The 7,470-nt window shown below is 38.7% G+C and overlaps 1 long non-coding RNA gene across 3 annotated transcripts in view; it reads left to right on the forward strand.

The window, feature by feature from the left end:
- Nucleotides 1-7,470, forward strand: part of LOC122348265 — a 65,688-nt gene that overhangs the window by 47,087 nt on the left and 11,131 nt on the right. For 2 of the 3 annotated variants that reach the window (XR_006251294.1, XR_006251293.1), the window contains exon 3: nt 7,168-7,375. This is a non-coding gene — a long non-coding RNA (uncharacterized LOC122348265). Of the gene's footprint in view, nt 1-6,839; nt 6,907-7,167; nt 7,376-7,470 lie in introns of those variants that run through there. The other variant, XR_006251295.1, reaches the window with a different exon arrangement.

The following is a 7,470-nucleotide window of genomic DNA, read 5'->3' on the forward strand; positions in this document are numbered from 1 at the left end:
ATCGTAGGCCTGGAACATCAAATGTGTGCATCGCTGAATAGCCTCTCAATGTATTCATCAAGGCAATTGAAAAAATCCCTAGTTTAGTGATCAGAGAGCGCTTCATGCTTGACGAGGAGTGACAGTACGTTTAGCCGCGAGGCTTCTTGCGTATCGGGTGTCAGGTCACTGGTCATGTCTTATAAGTTTGTTTTGAAATGTTTGAATCTTTTGTTAATTGTATTTGCACACATCTCTAACACCACGCTAAGTCAAGTCTTGTTTTAAGTGATGCGGTGATGTTTTCAGAAGCGCTGCGTGTGAGGCCCGATTACAGAGTCTTTTTAGAGAACTTTTGGCTGCCACGCGCCGACGTTACCTGGAGCCAGGAACAGTCGCCGAGCTAAAGACAACTGCTGTGTTTCGAAGGGGACCTTCAATGGCTATATTCTTGATAGAGCAGGGAGGTGCGGCAGTGTTTTGCTTGAAGTGGCGGCTTAAATTGAATAGGGCTCTCAGGAACACATTCCTCTCACAAACCTGGGCTGAACCCATCTCCCGAACTCTATTTGCTGATTATTTAACTACCTGTAAATGCACAACAGCTCTATTATATCTTGCCGGAGGCCCTATCAAAAGGGCCTTTAATATGGCAAGCGCGCCGCACAGACCTCCAGTGTTTTTGTAGTCGTACACGTCGTGAAGTTCGGGGGGAGTGACCACCTCCACGGGAGATTTCTGCAGTCGGCAATGAAAAGTTTCCTATAACTATGTGGCAAATAGAGAAGGTTGTTTGGGAAATATCTATGCATTAACATTCATATATATAGTTTTGCAATTTTAGCCTTTCACCCTATTTACTCTGACGCCAGCGTGAAAAATCATATGGTTTTGGAGTCATTCTGCCAGGCGTACAGTATATTGATATTCAGGCCGGAATAGAATTCAATATGTCACCCCCCTCCCTCAGAGAATCACTCCTTTCTCTGTAATTTCCATTGAAATTTTGTGTGCAAATGCAGTAATAGACACATTTATAACATCAAAAGGATTCAATTTTCTTTTCAATCACACAACAGTATGAATAGCTTTTTCCATTGAATCTAACAACGAGGAGCCATTACCCGACACCAAAGGATAGGTTGCCTTCACTTGCTTTTTATGAAAGTGTGTCAAACAATTTCCCATGTCTCCCATTTGTTCTAAGCTAACAGGGGCTGTCAAACAGGTTTGTCTCTAATTTTTCAGGGAAATGTCACTTCTTTCTTCTGGTGCCGGGTAATCACCAGAGATCCACACGTTTATTTTTTAATGCAGGCTGTAAGTGTCTTTAATACGTTAACTCCTCCGCCGAACCGTTTCCAGAAGCCTGCGGATGACAACTTCCGACTGCTAATTGCACTTGGTAAATTATTTGGAAAAGATGACATGAATAGCGTTTCACTGACACCGACACACAGGGCATCAGATGAAGTGATGGCCACAGCACAAATGGTGTGAGTGCTTTTATTTCAGCGGGGTAATGTCTCTCTTGGAGCTCTCTGTTGAAAGGTTACAGTAAAGGACTGTTTGTCATTCTGTGTATTCATTCAATTTCTCCCTGCGCTGTCCAGGTTTGTCGCTATGAAAGCCTCAGTGTTAACTTCCATTCACATTTCACTCTTTGGGTCTATAAGATATGAGTGATTGATGGAAAATGATTAAACAATATTATATTGCTTGTTGGAAATTGGTTAAATTGTTTATATATATAATAATTCATTAATATATATTTATATATATATATTAAAAATGGGTAGCTAATATTGGTATTATTGGTTAGCATTACTGTTTTTCAATGTCGTTATGATATTACTGCCATATTCATGTTAGGAAAATAGCCTGAAAATGCATTATGCTAATAATATGACCTAACTACTGGCTTTGATTTTGGAATGGTTAGCCGTTAAATGAATTTTGACAGCCCGGTGCTGTCATCTTTTAACACATACACTCTCTGAAGTCTACATGTTAATGGGAGTGGCCTGGTCTTCCTCTGTCATCAATCAGTTTGCACCATGCCTGACCCACCGCTGAGCAATGCCCCGCGCTCATAAAGCCATGCACTGCAGCAGATGGGCCGCAATTTGCAACACGTATGTTTTTTAACATCCCTCCATCGGGGATTTTAATTATGTCTGGTCTCTTCTCGAACACTCTGTTTACAATACAAATCAGCCCACACAGCCGCGCATGTACAAACGACCAAGAAAACATAAGGAATCAAATGTCACTGCACATGATAATTAGAGCAATTATAGTGTTCAATTCCAGTGATTAAATTTAGATTTGGTGTTAAGACGGTCTGTCAGTCAACACAGCGTTTGGATTAGTTGTCAGATTTTGTGCGAAAAATTTATATGTATTGTATTACAGTATATTGACTAAAACTGGAGGCAGAAAGCGCTTTGAAATCTATATTTCCAGAGACTAAATCATGTGTGCCAGTTTTATTAATATCATTGATATTATTTAAACTGTTAGTCGTTGTGAGGCATCCTAGTTTGAAATTAATTCTCATGAACTGCATGTTGTAAAGGATAAGATAAGATCTAAATTATTTGTGTGTGTGTGTGTGTAAAACTTTCTCTGAGCATTCTTTCCTGTTTTTTTTAGTCAGTGCTGGCTATCAGGTAGTCAGGATACCATGCAAATTAAAGGGCAGTGAAATAAACAGAGTTATAGTGTCTCTTCCAGAAGGCACAACATGCAAACATCTGCTGTGAGCTGGTCTGAGAATCAGTTGGATCCGCTCCCATTACCCTCCACCAAATATTTACTGCCCTATTAGGACCTTCCCCAGTACCCATCATAACAGAGCTGCCCACTAAAGGGTGATTCCTTATGGACCAAAAGGATGGACTCAAACCCTTATGCATAACATGTTCTTTTTTGAATTTCTTGAAGTTGTTTCAGAAACAGATGGCTTGCATACAAAAAAGTGTAACACGACCGCTGTGTGAATAGTGCTGTAATACATGTAGCTTTTAGAGAAGTATGCCCAGCAAGAAACACCAACATTGGTTTTGTTCTCAAATAATTATTGTTCACTGTAGTTGTAATTTCAGTCATTTTTATGTTAGTGTTGGAAACTGTTACCTTCTTTTTCCATTCCTACACGACTAATACGGCAGCATCTGAATAAATAGTGAACCTTGCATGAAACATACAGCGTAGTACAGTCCAATTCCTGAATTACTGACTCAAATGAGTCTATTTTAGTGAATCAAACAGATGTTGACTGACTATGAGACTTGTAGATACTGATTGGCTGTTAATATGGCGTTGTTTTTAAAGAAATGGATTATTCGTTTGGCCAGTAGCTTTTTCTAAAAAGTAACAAATATGTTACCACATTTTTTGATTGATACATAGTTAAGACTAATTTTAGAAAATGTATAATAATAAGAATAATAATTCATCTGTGTAACGTTAACACTTTTTTTCCCCCTAGTTGTTTTAAATTAATTTTACAGGAATTCACTTAACACTTCCTTTTTTTTTTATTAACAGAATTGGTAAGGAACTGGAACATACTGTGTGGAAGTCTATACGGTACATATATGTGTAGTGTGTATGCAGTCATGTTTTTTTTAGGCCTGATGGTGAATCCTAAGAAGCTGCCATGTTAGAGGTTCTATGGGAACAGCAAAAATAAACGCCATTACACCTGACAGCATATTCAGTTCCTTAGACATCATTGTGACAGGTGAGCTTCTTCAGGGTGGATAATTGTATCCCGGGTCTGTGGCACACTGCTTATTATTGATTCATGGGGAACAGAATGAACTCCTTGTGAATGTATAAAAATACATTTAAAAGTCCATTCTCCTCAACTAAAATCACAGCCCCCCAAACGACGTGCTTTTGTCACTCCCAGTTTGCTTTCTCTGCCAGCACTGCTTTTAAGGGCTTGGCAGAGAGGATTGAGCATATATTTAAAGAACCTGACAGGTCGGACAGTAATGCAGTTGTCTGGGCTTTTATTTTCTACATGGAATCCGCTTTGCTAAGCCCCGGTACATTAGAATGAAGTGCCATAGCGGAAAGTAACGGAAAGAGATAGTCCCTGCATGAAAGTTTTAAATAGCTAAAACCACGCTAAAAGAAAAATGAATATATTAATTGTGATTTGTCTGGACGCATAAGGCAAAAAAGGGCTTACAACAATTAGCTAAGACCTAATAGTTTAAATCATTTCCCGTGCATGAAATGATGTTCTAATTTATTGATTTGTGATGATGTTAAATTAAAAATGTAAGTAACTCACGCTAATATTTTTAACATCTGCAAGGTTTTCCAGCCAGAGTAAACCGTACTCGACAGCTCAAGACAAAGCCTCAGGCCCAAAATGGAGTACGAGGGGCATTACAATCTGGCTTCCTCAACAAACACTCCCGATTCCTTTAACAAGCTCCAAATTGCAGGACTTTTTTCAGTTTATCACCAGCATTCCCTATAATTTTTTCTTGTGGCATTGTATATCCATCATTGTAAATACGCATAAAATGCCACAGCTGTGACGTTTTTAAGAGGACACACCTAATCAGACAGGAACGGGGGGGACGCCGCTGTTACAAAATCACATCTGCTTCGACACGCACTACAATAGCAGAGGTGGAAGCATCGCAGCCTTGGGTACAAGCCTAACTCATGTTGTTTCTTCAGTCAGACACACAGTGTTGTAGTGCAGCCTCGATCGGCCACAGCTGGAAAGCATCTTGAACATGAGGACAGGACCAGTGTTTTGCACCCAACGCAACGCAGTGCTCAAACCTGGCACTGGCTTTTATTCGCTCATAAAAATGTGTAAGGCCTGATTAGCTTCCCACATTTTCGGAGGATAAAGGAATTAAGGACCAATTTCCTGGTGTTGTAAACGTTAATGCTGAGAAAGAGGATGGCTGTTTGATTTTTGCAGGCTATATTTGTAGTTGAGGTGGTTGGAAGGGTGATCGTGTCAGGGGCCCACCCATGAAATATCGACGGATGAAGAATGTAATACTCCATTTAACGTTAACTGCCTGTGTTTGGGACGTCTGGCTTCTGTATCCGCTTAGTGTGGTACGAAATAACGCTCTTTTCTGAAACCGCAAGAGTGGCTTCTCTAAGATAATAACTGTGATAATTGAGTTCAATTGACACATCTACCAGTCGATTCTTCAATACCAGATGAGAGATGGGGGGGGGACGGCATCAAATCCAAACAAAACAAAACCTCTCAAAGTATGCAGATGTAACCCATCAGTGATCATTTAGAGAATAGTCATTGACCCGTAACTTCTACAAGGAAGTAGGAAATGACTAAACATCCATGTTGTTACCCATTTGTGTCAGTGGGATCAGTGGGACCACAACCAAAAACTTCCTGAATTGACAGGAAACGCCATGTGTGTGGTGGCTGTCTGGCGGGAGCGTGGGTACAGGAAAGAGGCAGGGCCAGAGCAGAGGACTGGACTTGGCAGACCGGCGCTCTGCATTGTGGGACGAGCCACTCGACATGTGAGAGCCCAGCCTGGCCATTCATCCACACCAGCGTTGCGCGCCGCCCTGTGATTAGCATTGTCCTCTAGCAGATGGCCCATCATCTGTTTCAGGCGGCAGAGAAAAAAAAGATGCCACCGCGAGAGCAGCCCTTCATTCTTACTATTGACTCATAAAGCGCCCATTGTGTTTAAACACATTTGTGCATTTTTGAGGTGATCTACAAATATGTATTAAAAAAGAAAAAACTTTTAAAATGCACAGTATTGTGATCCCTATGAATTCTGTGAGTGCACAATATTAATAAAAAATATTTGATGCCTTGTAGGCCTTTAATTTATGACTAATAATGACTTTAATTTATGATTTCATTTATGGCCTCCTAAAGCCACACCATTTATGCCATTTCTTCTGTGGCTAATAAAAGGTGTATTAACATCAAGCCAGCATCAGAAGTTCACAGGGGCTTGGTGCATGTATTTATTTACTCAAAAAACTGTAAAAACTAATATTTTCATTTATTATATTAATAATAATTATTATTATATAAGTAAATGCTGTGGTCCCACTTTATATTAAGTGACCTTAGCTACAATGTGTTTATATTTACATTAATAATGTGATACAATGCACTTATTGTGTATATGCATGTTTTTACATTGTACTGTATTTTTAAAAACACCTGCATGTAATTACACCTGTGATTAATTTCTGTAGTAACATTTATAGTTGCCCATTGTTGAACCATCCCTTAACCTACCCATACAGACAAGTCTGTCCCTAACTTTACCAGTACCCCACATCAATAGCAATATAAATAATTTTTTTTATGTAAGTGCATAATAGTTAAAGCCACCTAATATAAAATTTAATATATGTGACCCTTGACCACAAAATCAGTCATAAGTAACACTGGTATATTTGCAGCAATAGCCAATAATTCATTTTATGGGCCAAGATGATTGATTTTCTTTTGTGCCAAAAATCATTAGGATAATAAGTAAAGATAATGTTCCATGAAGATATTTAGTACATTTTCAACCATGAATATATCAAAACTAAATTTATGATAAGTAATATGCATTACTAAGAACTTCATATGGACAAATTTAAAGGTGATTTTCTCAGTTTTTTTATTTTTTTGCACCCTGAGATTCTAGATATTGTCTTTTCTCATCAAACCATACATCAGTGGAAAGTGTATTTATTTATTCGCAATTTTAAAAATGAAGAAGCCATTTTGATAGTCCAGAAACATATAGTGTTATGCTGAAAACAGCTGGGCTGCTCAACATTTTTGTGGCAAGTGATCCTTTTTTTTTTTTTTTTTTTTTTTTTTTTTAGATTCTTTGATTTAATACAAAGTTCAAAAGAATATTCTGCGTGTCTTCACTTTCACTATTGGTAAGTTCAATGTGTCATTGAATAGTAGCGTGTAAATGTATTTAATGCAATTTACAAAAATTAAGTTTACAGCATTTTACAACTTTTTTCTGAGGAATCCAAAAGTATCTTATTTTGTGTTCCAGCTTTACAACAGTAAGGGTTAGGCACTATTTTTAGGAGAACTTTCCCTTAATCTGCTTAAAAGTAAATTTCCTGCACCAGTTTCAAGTGTAAAGTCAGACATAGGTAAAGGTGCTCTCTCTTTTCCTTCTCTTCCAGACCTACTCCCATGATCGGCCTAATAATTAAAGCTATCCTGCAACTGCCGCCGTACTGCAGAGCTACGGGTGCATCAGGGGCCCGTGACATGATACAGAGAGACAGCTTAACTATTAAATATCCATCACGCCACGCCACATCAGTCCTAATGCAATCAGAAACACATGACTACATCGCCCGGGCCCCCACTTCAATCCACAATGATTAAGTAAGTCTTTAATTTCCAAGACAAATAAAAAATGCAAGATCATTTTATCATGAATGTAAATGACCTGTCTCCTCAGATGACAGTTCGATTTGATT

The sequence above is a fragment of the Puntigrus tetrazona genome, chromosome 7 (assembly GCF_018831695.1).
Source record: "Puntigrus tetrazona isolate hp1 chromosome 7, ASM1883169v1, whole genome shotgun sequence".
Taxonomy (NCBI): Eukaryota; Metazoa; Chordata; class Actinopteri; order Cypriniformes; family Cyprinidae; genus Puntigrus; species Puntigrus tetrazona.